The following is a 15361-nucleotide window of genomic DNA, read 5'->3' on the forward strand; positions in this document are numbered from 1 at the left end:
CTTCTGGGTGTCCTTCATGGGGATCTGGAGGAGCCACCTCTGCTAATCCCCTGTACCTCCCCAGATGTCCCTCTCCATGTTAGTTCACTCTTCTCAGGAACAGGGAAGGACCCGCCATTCTCATGACCTGAGCATAATCCTTCCTCAACCCAGAATGACAGAGCCCAAGGTTAGGGTTTTGGGGGCTCTGCCAGGTTCCCACTTGGTGTGGTTATTTGACATGTACAATGGATCTCCTTCTCAAAGAAGCCAAGAGGGATTAATCAAGCTACTTACCAAGCCGGGATATGGCAGGACAGAAATTACAGCTTACCTGAAGACTATTAGCCTCTGATATGCATTTGCCTGACTAAGAGTTGCATGTCTTCCAGAAGTCTTTTAGTCTTTTGCAAGGTCCCAGAATGTGATTGGGTACTACCTAAATAGATATCTTAGTGTTCTCTCTCTCCCTTCCTCCCTCCTTTCCCTTCCCTCCCTCCCTCCATCCCCCCTCACTCCCCCTCTCTCTCTCCCTCTCTCCCTCGTCCTCTCTCAAGAGATACACTGAGAATGATAGACCAGAATCGCCTAGCAACAGTTAAAATCGGTATGCACTAGTCTCTTTCCCGATGGAACCTCCTAGTTATTAGTTACATAAATAAAACCCCTTTTGTCTCTCAGGCCTCAACGTCAGCGTCTTTTCCTTGGGGATCACTTTTCAGAAAATTCTGTCTGGAGATGTCCCTCATTCCCTAGCTCTGTGTCTTGTTCTTTTCCTCTGGGGACCCCAGCACTGTCATCCTCCTCTGGTTCCTGTGACTGGAATAAGAGACAGGCTGGCAGAGAGCAGGCTTTATTGATAGCTTTCATCCGAGAAAGAGAAAGTAATAGCTTCGCTTGGGCCTGCCCATCTCCCACCACCAACACACTTGGGCTGCTCTCAGCATTGTACTGTAGAAAGACTATCTTGTTTATTATATGGATGGATCACCTGTCAATCAAAAAGCCTATCCCTATGTCTTTGGCAGGAAGTAGGAGGTGGGACATCCAGGAGGCACAAAGGATTCTGGGAAAGTCCGAGGCACAAGAGACCTTCCTGAGGAGATGTGAGGAGATGGGAGCACGGTACCTGAGCACACATAACCAGCCACATGGCAGAGTGTAGGTTAAAATAAATTGAGTTATGATCTAGTCAGAGTAGAGCCTAGCTCTATGGCCAAAGTATTTGTAAGTATATTTTGAGTCTGAGTCTTATTTCTGAGAACATGGGGCTGGGAGGAAGAGCTGGATTTGACTTTACATTGTACAGAGATGCTTCTTCCTATGACATCAACAGTCATTGCAGAGATGTGTTGGTCAAAGTGCCAAAAATAAGATGATGAGTTCTCAGCTCTAAAGAGGATTTCTATATTAAGCCTCACCACGAAGGAAGGCCCAGGGACATCCTGGAAGAAGAGGCAGAAAGAACATAAAAGCAGAGGGTGTGGACCCAACGCAGCTCATGGCTCGTAGCAGCTGTGGCTGTCCGCACAAGATTAAATCAAAGTCTCGGCACAGGTAGGGTAGACAATCTCCACGTGCTATGCCTTCCTGAGGAGCGACTGGCAGTTGATGGATGCCGGGAGAGGGTAAATCATTCCATTTTGAGAGTGTGGCCACTGTTGGGTTTCTCGTGGTGCAGTGGATAGCTTCACACCTAGGCCAATATGAGTAACACTTACTGGAGTAGTGGGTTATCAGAGGGTGATGGACACATGAGATTGGGAGGAGGAGATGTTGGAAGGGATGTGGGGAAGCGGAAAGGGGGAGATGGGGCTACATAGGATTAAATCTCATTGTATACAAATATAAAATTCCCCCAACATAAAGAAAAATGAAAATAGTTCCTTTTTTTTCCTTCCAGGTGAAGCATGTTGATAAATGACTCAACCCAGGAACCAAGGTAGAGAGAGGGCTTAGGACAGGGCTTTGCCTATCCCTTTCCTCTCTCAGGCCTCAGCTTCAGTGTCATTTCCTCAGGGTCACAGCACTGCCTTCCCCAGCTCTGGCTTCACATGTGCCCTAGGAACTAAAGTAGAAATCAGTGATGGTAAGTCCAAGCAGGTACATCAGGCGTGTACATGCTGAACAGACAGTGTACCCTCACTGAGGTCATTTCTCATGTGGGTCATTTCAAAAAGGGGCAGAAGTAATATAGAAAGAAAACCAAACAACCACACGACCTGGGAGATGGGCCATTTGTACCCAAGTATTTTTCAAGACTTTGAGTTCTGTCCTGGGATGATTCTTCTCTAAGAGCTGTGTTCACATAGATCTATCTGCCCAGGGACAGGGCAAAGACCAAGAGCCAGCTTCAAAGAGGCCACTCTCTGCATCTTTGGGAACTCACTGGTATCATAGCAAACAGGGAGACTGGTCATGATGCTGGCTTTCTTCATCCTACCTTAGTTGCTGGCTTTCTGGGCTGAGCGACTGCATCCTAAACTTTGGTACCGAAGGCTGAGGACAGCACACCACTGCCTAGACTCTCAGAGGCATGTTCTCTGCTGCATGCTACCCTCTGCCGCATTCACATGCCCCTTTCTTCCCACCTAGCCTGTTCTATTCCAAGCTGCCTCAGTGAATGGAAGGTGCCTGCCTAGCCAACAAGTACCCACTCTGTAACCCTAACCTTTCTGTCTGTAGTTTCTGGCACTCCACTGCCTCCCTTCCTATGGGACCTCATTCAGCCCCACTGGGTGGCTGTTGGGGAGGCAAACTCAGGGACTTTGACTGTGCTTATCCGCAATGCTGCCAAGTGCTGGGCTTTAGGGAAGCACCAAGACACCACTCAGGAGGTCCAAAAAATGCAGTCTGAGATGTGAGAACTTGAAAGCTGGTATTTCCTTATTTCTGGGCCTCTGATAGCCACTAGAGAACTGCACAGAGAAGTCAGGAAAGAAGTATAGGGGGTTCCTAGGGACTGTGACTGTGACAAGGCCATGGTGACTCTCAGACTCTTGGACATCGAGGCACTGCTGGGAGTCACGGAAAGAAGCCCGAGAGCTGAGGATGAGCCCTTGGTCAGAGGAGCCATGGTAGCTCCAGCTTAGCTTGCCTGCAGTTGGCTGGAAGCCCAGAGGGGCCTTCTACAGGAGACTTAACCTGCAGCTCTGTAGGCAAAGGTCTTCTCCATGCTCCCCATGGTGGTAGTAGATAAGACAGTTTTTGCTATAAAACCGTTTATTAGTTGTTCATAGTGGAAATGGATTCATACCATACCAACTTCTCTGGTGCACCCCAGGTTAAACACCTATTGCAGGGAGGAATGTCTGGAAAGGGAAGCTCATTGGCTAAACCCTCAGGGCCTTTAGGTAACTCATTAGCATAGAGAATTCTTTTCTAGGCCTATGTGACTACAGGTCACTCGTCCTTATGTGGGAAGTAGTAGGTAGAGTGGGTCTGAGTCCGTGGAAACTTGTGGTACACACCTGAAATGGTAGGCAGCTCCCTGCTCCCTGCCAAATTCCTGACCTAGAACACATGCCACACCTTCCTCCTATCCCCAACGTCACGTCAAACTATCCTCCAAATGATACCCAGGATCCTTGCCCAGAAACAAAAGTTCACTAGGAGAAAAGTTCAAACCCTCAAGATCTCCCTGCCAGCCAGTGTCCAAATCTCAGACACAGACCATGGGCTGCTGCTGAACTGGTAGGACTCTTCCCCATATGGCCTTTCATTTACATCCTACCAGTCATGCCCTGGTGTGGAACCAAGGTTGTGTCTTGTGGTCACCTCAGATTTTCTCTCCCACATTCTACTATCTGGATTCTCTAAAACTCAAGGAAACCATCCTCCTTTCCCTCCTACTCTGAATTGCGACATCTATACTTCTGTTCTGGACCTAGGACAAGAAGAGCACCACAGGTAGGCCATGTGCTAACCCCACTATTTAACCTTAAAAGACCTTGTTTTCCTTGTCTATAAAGTGGGGTCTTTCCTGGCCACGCAGCATCACAAACTGGAAACCTGACAGAGCTGTTAGGCAGATGCAGCCAAGCTAGCCTGTTCCCTTCCCCACAACCCCCTCTCATTTCTGTCTTTGGAACATGTTTTTGTCCTCCAGCTAAAGGATCCTAAAAGATCTACCAAGCCACTGACCCAAAGACTCCGGAGTTGTGAGCCCAGCCTCAGCAACTCCAATGGGCCTGTGTGCAAGACATCAGAGTAAAGCTGAGATTAAATCCAGAGGCTACACCACCTCATAAATATTAAACTGCAAATCCTCTGCTGTGGAACACCAAACCAACAAAGGATCTATAAATAACTACCCCATCCTGCCTTGTGTACCCCCCTAATGCCCCTAAAATTGGTTCCAAAACATCTGAAAGCCTTCCAAAGATAAGAAATCTATAAAGGAAATCTCTCAGGTTTCCTCAGGATTGAAACCCCTCCTGGGAATTTTCTCTCTGTGAGGCAGAGGATGGGGGGGTGACCCCACCCAGTGATATACAAAAAACCACAGGCAAGGTAGCTCCTGTCTTTCTCTAGGTGAAATTTCCAATAGCCATTCAGCTCCCTGAGTATCCACTGTCCACATGGAGTTCATTTCTCAGTCTCCAACATAATGAACTCCACATGAGGGGTCTTTGGAGGAAGCTCAGAGTGGGGCATGTGAGTGTTTTCTAGACAGTTCTTGTAGCTTGGAGAGCTAGCTCTTCTGTGCAGGAGCATTCAGGTAGGCTAGGCTAGGGATGCCTGCTCCTGCTGCCAAAATGATCTGCTAACATAATTAACGTGCTGCTGAAAGGGGAGAAGATCATTCAGATCACAGCGACTATTTTTAAAGGCCTGCTAATGGAGAACTCTTTGCCTTTCAACCACACAGCTTTCTGTAATTGGAAGCAAGACTATTATTCAAGGCATATTGTACTTTTTTTCTCAAATTTCTATGCTTTAATCTGATGCTATCACGAAAATGCATTTACTTGGGGCCCAATGGCACTTGGAGAGCGCAGCACCCTGGAAGGAATAGGCTGGTGCTCTGTGTCCTACGGTGCCCTTCCCCTTCCCACACAGGAAGGGGAGATGATGTCACCACCAGAGACCCCTGCCCCATCCCAAGTCCTACCCTACCCTGCTGGGGACAGCCTAGGCAGGTGGCCTCTCCTGTGGAGCTTTCTCTTGGGAACTGACTGTGTGGTCTCCGAGTGTGTTACCATCTGTGATGACTAACGCTGATCATCAGGTTGGCAAGATCTAGAATCACAGAAGGGTACCAGGATATGGGCACGTCTGTGAGGGATTTTCTAAAGGGAGTTAATTAATGTGAGAAGACACCTGAACGTGGGTGGCACTTCCATGTGGGCTGAGGTCCAGGACCACATAACAAATGGAAAACCAGCATCCATTTCCCTCAGCTTCCTGGGAGTGGATGCAGTGTGAGCATCTACCTCAAGCTCCCGCCTCCATGGCTTCCCTGCTCTGTCCTCACACACTGTGAGCCCAAGTAAATCTTTATTTATTGCTCCAATTGTGGAACCAAAGATACTTTCCCCTGGGTTCACTTCTGCATCCTTGAACAGTAAGTACCTGTTGTGACAAGAGAGGACAGGACCCTTGCTAATGACCAGGGGTGGCAGGCATGAGGGTATAGTATCTGTCCTTGTGAAGCTTACATTCTCATGGGATCAGGGATCTTAACTGGATAAGCCAAGGCACCCATGATGCATAGTCTGCTGTTGATAAATCTTTTTAAAGGCAAAATGAGGGTCCAAGTTGAGGGGAGGAAGAAGAAAAGGAAAGGAAAGAAGAGAGAAAGGCAGGAAAGAGAGGGGGAACTGGGTGGTGGGGGAAAGGAAGAGGAAGGGGACATTCAATGGAGAGGAGTAGGATTTGGAATCATAACTGGATTTGGGTGGGAAGTGGGAATGCAGGTGGACAGGCCTGATGGCTGTTCTGCTACCCAGATAGGTTGGGGTGGGTGCAGAGACCATAGAGAAGGAAAGAGGAGATAGATTCAAGCCAACAGGCATGGGTAGGGTCAGAAACACTTGCTGGTGTCGCTGCAAGCAAGGAAGGGCATGCGGACCTGGATTTCTGCTGGAGGAAGAGTGGGAAGCAAGGAAGTGAGGCCAAAGCTATTGACAGGAGGTTCTAGGTCAAGGACAGAAACCATCTTGTTGGCAGGTCACCTGCTGATTGCTCCACTTGCTCGCTCAGCAAACACTAGTTGACTGTTGGCAGTCCTGGGGAACCTGAGAGCAGGGACAATTCCTCAGCTTGACAGGGGGAACAGATTCACAGATGGAGACCATCCAGGAAGTCAAGGGGATGCTAGGTCAAAGGGATACTGGTAAGAAGAAGGGTCACCTGGTCCCTCTTGTTAGGGTACCAGGATGCTACTCAAGGGCCAAGCAATGAGCAGAGTCTTGTAGAGGCAGACTTGGGCAGCAACTGTCCATGTGTTCTGAACTGCTTGAGAGCCGTGATGACTAACTGCAAGGCACATCTGGGAAGCATCATGTAGAAGACTCTACATGGTGGTTTGTGTGTGTAAGTCAGCTGAAATTCAGCAGACCAAACACTGAACACCTACCTTATGATAGACAGTTCAAAATAGGTACACCACATCCTAACTTTTAAAAACATTTAAAGTAGGGAATAATTAAAAAGAAAAAAACCAGGAAGTCCATCATTAACGCTTACCACATTTAAGTGAGCATTTTCTTATAAAATTTTTCTTTTGAAATAAGGACTTACGAAGCCCAGGCTGGCTTTCACCTCACTGTGTAGTCAAAGATAACCTGACATGTCCTATGCCCTCACCTGCACCTGCCCAGTGCTGGGATTACAAGTGCACCACCACACCTAGTTTATGTGCCGCTGGGATTCAAACCCAGAGCTTTGTTCATGCCAGGCAAACACTCTGAGCTTCATCCCACTTTCTTCACTTTCTCTCTTAGGAGACAGGTTTGTTGTTTTTGTTTTTGCTTGTTTTTCCTTTAAAGCTTTCTTGTTCAATCTTGGGCCACATCCTGCCATTCACCTCAAACCCCATGGCCTCCATTAAAAAAAAAAAAACCAATATGAAAACAGGATTGGTGCTGTGTGTATGTGTGTGCTATGTGTGCGAGCACACGCGTGTATGTGTGTGTGTCTCAGCTGGGCCACTGTCTACCCTCTTCCCTGTTCCATCATGAGGTTCCCCAACCCAGGTCAGGCCTCTGGTAGGACTCACTCTCAGCCCCTCGTCCTCCTGGATGCTAAGCTCATACACGCAGGTGTCAAACTGCTCTAGGTCTCATGAATGACCTTTGCAAAGCACCAAATCTATGCTGAATAAAGCAATTAGATGGCATCATGCCCAGGCATGCCGTGTCACTTACATCCTATCTGGTCATATATTGGGGCTGCTGCTCAGGTTTGACATTGCCTAATGGATGGACTATGCAAAGCCTCCAGATTTCCTCTCTCTCTTTCTCTCTTTCTCTCTCTCTCTCTCTCTCTCTCTCTCTCTCTCTCTCTCTCTCTCTCTCTCTCTCTCTGTTGTTTAGTCTTTATTGACAATTCCCCATATGCAAGAGGTTGACAATCAGCCCTCAACATCAGAAGCATGACTCATATGAAAAACCAATAAAAGCTCCCCAAGGGACTCTCAACAAGTCACTCTGGCCTCATAAAATAAGCCAGAAAAGATGAAACACAAGTGACTGACTGGAGCTATGCTGCTCTCCCCAACCCCTGCCCCCAGCCTATTCTTTGAAAGCAGAAGCCACACAGCAGATGGTCTGTAGCTTCCCCAGGGTCTGTGAGAGGTATTCTCATGTGTTCATAGGATGACCTTTGGAGGTCAGGTAGAGGCATACCTTGATACCCACTTTGACTGGTCTTCTCCCAGAGTGTAGTCCCCAACCCCTTACATTCCAGGCCACACCCTTCATAGGACCCTGCAAAGGATACTTCCTATTTCTTCCTGTTTCTGGTGGCCACAGGTGCTCCTGGTTGTGGCCATTTGCCTCCAAGCTCTGCCCACTCTTTACACAGCTTTGTTTCCATGTGGTATTCTCCATACAAGGCTGGACAATATCCAGCGTTTATCCCTTTTCTAATAAATTCAGATGAAGCCTAATGACTTCATCCTTACTTCATGACATCACCAAAGACCCTGTTTCTGAGGACCATTACATGCACAGACACCAAGACTTGGAACTTCAGCACATCTTTTTTTTTTTTTTTTTTTTTTTTTTGGAGCTGGGGACCGAACCCAGGGCCTTGCGCTTCCTAGGTAAGTGCTCTACCACTGAGCTAAATCCCCAGCCCCAGAACATCTTTTTAAAAGGACACAATTTAAGCCGTGACAGACAGCAGTTTCTTCTGCTATGTCCAAAGTGATGACTTTCTTGCTAGCACTGTATTAAACACATAAGGGCAATTACTAAGTCTTAAGCACTTCAGCCCCCAATGAAGCTAATGCAGCACACAAGTGAGAAGGCACCAACCATGAACAATGCCATGAGAATACCTTGAGCCCATCCTGTGGACTCCTCCATGGTCTTAAACATCAGTGAAGTTCCACAGGAAACAGCAATGATACAGCTGAGTCCAAGTCATGAGTATCAAGCAAAGAGGTATGTAGAAAGGATCACTCTTTCCAAGAATCCAGAGAGGAGAGTCTTCTGCCTCCAGGACTCTGTCTTCAGGACTCCTCAGATGGTTCTGCTGAATGAACATAGAGGATGGCAAGAAGTGAGGTCAAAGAGACATTGGGGAGAAACCTCAGGTCACACAAAGCACTTACTTAGGTGTTACCAGGCAGGCAACATATCTCTGAAGTATCTGTGAACACCATTCCCAGGTATCATTTATTGAACACCATTCCCCACAACACCAGTAGCCCACAGCGGAGGAATGCTTATGTCCATTGAATTTACAACTCTCTCTCTGAGTCCTGTGAGTTGCAAAGGAGACTGTGCTCTGGTATTCTACAGACATGCTCTCTTGAGACATTGCCCAAGAGGCAGAGTCAAGGCTGAGCTAATGGCCATGCTGCCCTGATGGTCGGAGCCTCTTTTTACATGTGATACCTACCCTCTCTGTTTCTGTAATTGTTACCTTTCCATCACTATAACTAAAATGCCTGACAAAAGCAGCTTAAAAGAGGCAAGACTTTGGCTCATGGTTTCAGAGGGCTCTGTTTCTGGTCACATGTCCCCATGCAGATGACCAGGACCTAGCAGCAGGAACCTGTGGTATAAGAGCTTCTTTACCTCACAACAGACAGGAAGCAGAGAAAGAGAAGGAAGGGGCCAGGGACAAGACACCACCAAGGACCCAGTCCAAATGGCCTACTTTCTTCATCTAAATGTACCTCCCCCAACCTAGGGACCAAGTGTTCAACACAGGAGCCTAGGGGGACGTTTTACACTGAAATTCTAGCAAGTGTTCACCACAAGGCTCACCCGTTGAGGAAGGCTCAAGAATATGAGGGCAAACATACCCATTTGAGCTCTTCCGTGCTGTGAGGATGCAGAAGGAAATTAACTCAAGCTGCCCTAAGCCCTCATCCTCAGGACCCCCAGGGTTTAGGCAGTCTCCATCCAGAATTGTCCAAGGGTCCTTTTGCCTCTTCGATGTAACACAAGAGCACTCGGGTCCTGATGCATTGGAATCTTGCTTCAGTTTGACTCATGACTATGGAGTTTGGCAGAGGCTTCCTGGAAGATTCGAGATGGGTTTTGTGTACACATAAAATAAAAGAGGCAATGAGTGTATTTTTAGCTAAGCATGACTGACAGCTATGTTTATTAAGATAGGAGCAATTACGCCCTTGCTGTTATAAGTTAGTTAGGCACAGATCTGCCAAAGGAACGGTGCTTTGTCTAAATGTGGAGTTTCAGGATAGATAAGAAAAAAAAATCCTCACACTCCAAATAGCATTTGGTGAATGACAGGGTAAGACACAGTTCCCTTATTTCTTCTTCTTTTGCTGATAATTACTTGAGTAGTACTGACTTAGTAAAAAAGCACAGGATCACTGCTTCATAAATGTGTTTATGTGTGTAGGCGGTATGTGGATGCAGCCAAATGAATATATGGATGTGTGTTTGATCCCTCATTCCCACAAAGGGAATTAAAGGTGGCTAACAAGGCTAAATAATAAAACATTCCTCGATTTTTTTTCTTCTGGGTGAAGAAATCAGGGCAAGTGAGATGGAAAAAGAGGAATAAAAATAGAAGAAAAGAATGAGAGGGAGGGGAGCAAGTGGGTGGGAGACAGGAAAGAAAGAGAGGGGGAGGAGGAGGAGGAGCGAGAAAAAGGAGGAGAGGAAGTGGTGAACAAAAGCTTCTGTTTCCATGGTGACCAGCAGCTCCAGGTCCATGGAGACAAAGCCCTGGAAGATGCTGAGGACAGACTGTTAACCTGATGCTGTGGGCGTCTTTTTGGCATGGGTCCAGTTCAGGAGGCAGCCCATCCCATCCTCTAGAAACTGTTTCTAGCCCAAATACCATAAGACTCCACACCCTTGGGCTACAACTGATTCACCAGGGTAGGCACTGGTCCATTAGGCTAAAAGCATTCCTTCCCTGGGGATCTAGAGTGCATCCTGAAGGGCAGATACTTGGTACCTGATGACTTGGCCTGAAGCATGGCACATATAAACTTGTGTGTGTGTGTGTGTGTGTGTGTGTGTGTGTGTGTGTGTGTGTGTGTGTGTGTGTGTGTGTGTTGGGGGGCTCTCTAGCTCTCTTTGTGGATAGGGGAGGGGAGAGAATGAATGGTTTCAAACTGAAGGTCAAACTGGTGCTTGCCAAGGTCATCTGTTTACTCTACGAGGTTAAACCTAACTGTCTACTTCTTGGTCCATCTTCAGGAAAGCACTTCAACACTGGCTTCTTCCTGAACACCCTTCTATTCTGTATTCTGGGATTGCATATGCCTGAGTTCTGTCAGCATTCCCTGGCCATTGCTGAGATTTGCACATCTGTGCATATCAGTGCTGGCTGTATCTGGCTTTCTTGTTCTCATTCCATCCATGCCTGTGGCTTCAAATGACGTGCATGTAGATGTTTGCTCATAGGGTTATCAAGCTCGGCTCTTCTCCTGAGCTGTCAATTCCACTCCCACACATTCCATATACTCCTGGAATCCCCCCATGGCAGACACTCAATAAGTATTACTTTGAATACCAATCACAAAAATACAATGGGAGACTGTGGCTTATATAAGGAATTTGTTACTGTGAACAGACACCATGACCACAACAACTCTTATAAAGGAAAACATTTACAGTTCAGAGGTTTAGTCCATTATTGCCATGGTAGGAAGCTTGGGGGCATGCAAGCACATATGGTGCTGGAGAGGTGGCTGAGAGTTCTATGTCTGGATCTGTAGGCTGCAGAAAGAGACAGTGAGTCACTAGGCCTGACCTAAGCTTCTGAAACCTCGTAGCCCACCCCTCAGTAGCACACTTCCTCCAAGGCCACACCTACTCCAGCAAGGCCACACCTGCTGCTAACATTGCCACTCCCTATCAGCCTATGGGAGATTTTTATTCAAATCACCACAGAATCAGAAAGTAATCCATGAATATTCCATTTTCTAGCTTGGGTTGCTTAGGAGACTACCATGCAACCCTATTCCTGGGGTCTCACTGAACCCTCTGGGGATTTTTCAGGAAAGTCTACACTGGCCTTGAGCAGTGTTCTGCCCTGGAAGCTGACATCTGACATCAGGATCCTGACTCTGAACCTCTCCTGGGGCCTCTGAGCTTCCAACTCTGGAAGCTGGTGGAGTCCAGGGCTTGTGGCTTATGGCCTGCTCTCTTCTAAGGCTTGGAGTTCAATGTTGCAATTAGACTTTGGGGAGGAAAATTGTCCATGCAAGGCCTAATTGCTACATAAGGGAAGCACCAAGGCTGGCCTTCCATCCCTAGTTGTTCATACTGTCCGTTGATGAGCTTCAGTTGTGTGCCAAGGAGCTAGGGATGAGCAATTATTACCTGTGTGATCAATCAGGATCCATGGAGTATGTCTAGGTGTTCAGGAGCCCCTCTGTGGATGAGCTATGCACTAGATAAGGCTTTGGATTGAGAGATTCTATGACCAGGTGTAAATGATGAAAGTAGCCAGAGCTACAGAGTCACCCTGTTGGCATCCCCATTTCTCTCCTCAAATACACACACCCGACTAGGTGTGGTAAGGTCTCCAACACATCATCCCCAGTAACAGTCCCAAGGCATTCCTTCTTATCCATTACGGTTGGCCATCTTCCTCAGATTGTGACATACAAGCTTTTCTGAAGGCGACTGAACTCTCTTTAGCAGTGTGACTTATCAGAATGCCTTTGATCCTTTTAACAGGGATGTTTCTGGAGGCCTGTGACTGTGAATCCCTCCCACCAAGTTCAGAGACTGGAAAGCAGCAGGCATCAACGGGGTGCTGGTTAGCTCTATCTGACTCAGTTAGCTCAAGGATGTCTTCAGCTCCTGCTCCTACTGGCTCTGCTATTTCCTTCCCTTCTAGATTCCAGTTACTTGCTGGGTAGAGTGGGCAGAGACAGAGCTTGACAGATGGAAATATGGGGACAGGAAAGAGGCAAGAATGGGAATTGGAGCTGAAACTTTAGTGGTTCAGTGGGGGGTGGGGACCTCATGGTCACTCAGAGAGCAGGCAGAGAGGGAGGGAGGCGGTGAAGTCAGGTCTACATAGTCTCCAGACACCCCAACACTCAGAACATTTTAGAGTTTCTGAAGCAGCTCTCGAGAGGCCCACGGCAAATACCTTTTTATTCCATTGCTAATTAAGGATCAGCTCTGATGGCTCAGGCACAGGGAGGGAAGTTACAGTGACTAACATTTTAATGTCACTGAAAATCATTAAATTATAGAATCACTTCTTACACCCAGCCTTTCTTTTCAAGTGGAGCATTGCAAATCCATTGGAGAGTTGGAGAGAGTTTTGGAAAGAGCCTTGGATTTTACTGCCACGCTGTGCAGAAGGCTGGCAAGGGCTCCGCTGGACTTTAGACGTTTTCCTGTTGTCGTAGCAGACACGCTGCCTCTAGCTGTAATAGAACCATTGCAGCTACCAGCCAGCTTGTTCCTAGCAATGTGCTCTTCTGGGACGGTGAAGAGAGAAATGAATTCCTCCACACGTTTTACAGAAGAAGCAAGTTGAAGGCTCTACTGGAGCCCTAAGACCCTTAGATGGCTATCATGGGGGCTGAGCCCTTCCATCACATACTTAATCTGGGCCATCAGAATAAGATAACACCATCTGACACACAGCAGTATTACTGCCCAACAAGGCCATCTTTAACTACATAGCAAGTTGGAGGCCAGCCTGGGAAACATGTCTCAAAATAAGTACATAACTAAATATAAATACAGAGAGACATGAGCTGTGAAGACATTAAAACAAGCCGATGTAGTCAGTGTGTGCAGCAGATGACAGCAGATGAGTGGCAGAAAGGTCCACTTGTGGGGAATTACGTCATTGAGTACTCCAGGCAGAAGAAAGCATATGGATCCAAGAATGACCATATTGTTTGATACACTAATTCTACTCACACATACTTCTTACTAGACAATGGTTTAAACACAAAAGAAAGCCCCTGTTCATTTATAACAAGGTAAAATGGAAATGGCTTACAATCCAATTGGAGAAACTTTCAGTGAGTCAGGGTCCAGGTGCTTGCTGGAATAATAAGCAGCCATGAAAAATGATTTGTCAGACTTTTGAGTCTGTCTGGGAAGTCCATCCTACCAAACCTTCTGCAGATAGCAATTAAAACCCAAGACAGAAGAGAAGCAGAGCTGCAGAGTACTCTGAAAAATAAATCATAACATCTGAAGTGAGAAAGGACATCAAAACTGGGAGAAATACAGATACAGCAGTGGGCATCCCAGATCCCTACCCCTGAATTACCTAGCTAGACACCAGACAGCAAACCCTAGAGCTTTGTAGCAGGTATGGACTAAACGAGTCCCAGGGGAAGCTTTGCTTACAGAGACCAGAGAGGCAGCTCTGCTGGGCATTTGAATCTGTTGCAGAAAGATGATGTGATACCCACAGAGAAGCGGTCCTTTAGGTGACTGTGAATCTCTCACCATGGATTCTAAATGACAGGCAGAAATTATTTCTGAAATTCTCTAATACAAGAATGCTATACCTAGGGGATTTAGCTCAGTGGTAGAGCACTTGCCTAGCAAGCGCAAGGCCCTGGGTTCGGTCCCCAGCTCTGGAAAAAAAAAAAAGAATGCTATACCTAACCAAAACTTCCTCCAGAAATGAGGCTGAAATTAAGGCACACTCCGACCTTTTATCACCAGATCCTTAAACGTTCTTGTTTTATTTTAACTGTCCATGTGTGAAAGAATGTGCACGTGAGTGCAGGTCCTGGTGGTGGCCAGAAGAGGGCGCCAGACCCCCCTCCCTCAGTGTGAATTACAGTGATTGTAAACATAGGTTCTCTACAAGAGCTATAAGCTCTCTTGAATGCTGACCCATCTCTCCAGATCCCATATACACACCTCAAAATCAATTGTATAAATAAAAACAATACAAAGTAACTTCAGAGAGGGCTTAGAGTGTCTTTGAAAAACTCCCTATGATCTAATGTTTTAAAAGTTTGTGAGTTTGAATTTAGAAAACAAAATTATGATTGGAGTTGTATCCAAAAATACAGAGAAAAGAAACTAAGTAGGAGGAACTCTCTGCTTGTGGATTTGGGTTTTTTGTTTGTTTGTTTGTTTGTTTGTTTGTTTTTTCTGTAACAGAGATACTAGTAATTTTCTTTAATTTCTGCGACTTCTAAAATTTCAGTGGATAATAAACCATCTTGTAACAGTTAAAATCATTTGTAAATGCACTTGTTAGTTGAGTAAAGGATAAGAAACAATATTTCTTCACATGAGAAAAACAACATGCTTTGGATTGAAGCTTTCTTTTTTAGGAAGAAGTAGGAAAGAGAGCCTGGGGAATGAAGAAAAGCACCAACTATTTCAGCATTTACTTCTTTTTCTGACATTCCAATTCCCTAAGATAATTGGGATTTTCAAAAAAAATTAAAAAAAATACCTAAAGTTTAAGAATTATTAAACATTATGGTTTTTTGCCTGCCTGGTAGTCCTTTATTCTGTTTACTTTTAAAAGAAAGGGGTATGTATTTGTGGAAAAGAATCTTTTAGGGCCCCAATCTGCAACAGATGATGTCATCATTTCAAAACACCTCACTTTACATGACAGAAGTGCATATAAAGAGGCAAGGGACGCTGTGCAACTTGCCAGGGCAAGCGACGGCCACATCCCCGGAGGCAGTGGGCTAGAGACCACTTGCAGAAGTGTCCCGGCCCAGGCTGAACACTGCACATGTGGCAAAGCGATACACTGTAGATGT

At 46.3% G+C, this 15361-nt stretch overlaps 1 long non-coding RNA gene across 1 annotated transcript; it reads right to left on the minus strand.

Annotated features, from left to right (window-relative positions):
- Positions 1–7857: 7857 nt before the first annotated feature.
- Positions 7858–15090, minus strand: LOC102551752 (uncharacterized). The gene is made up of 3 exons (XR_350779.5): positions 13615–15090; positions 9461–9677; positions 7858–8682 (listed from the first exon to the last, which is right to left on the minus strand). It is a non-coding gene; the product is annotated as an uncharacterized LOC102551752 (long non-coding RNA).
- Positions 15091–15361: the final 271 nt, after the last annotated feature.

The sequence above is a fragment of the Rattus norvegicus genome, chromosome 1 (genome assembly GCF_036323735.1).
Source record: "Rattus norvegicus strain BN/NHsdMcwi chromosome 1, GRCr8, whole genome shotgun sequence".
Classification (NCBI taxonomy): Eukaryota; Metazoa; Chordata; class Mammalia; order Rodentia; family Muridae; genus Rattus; species Rattus norvegicus.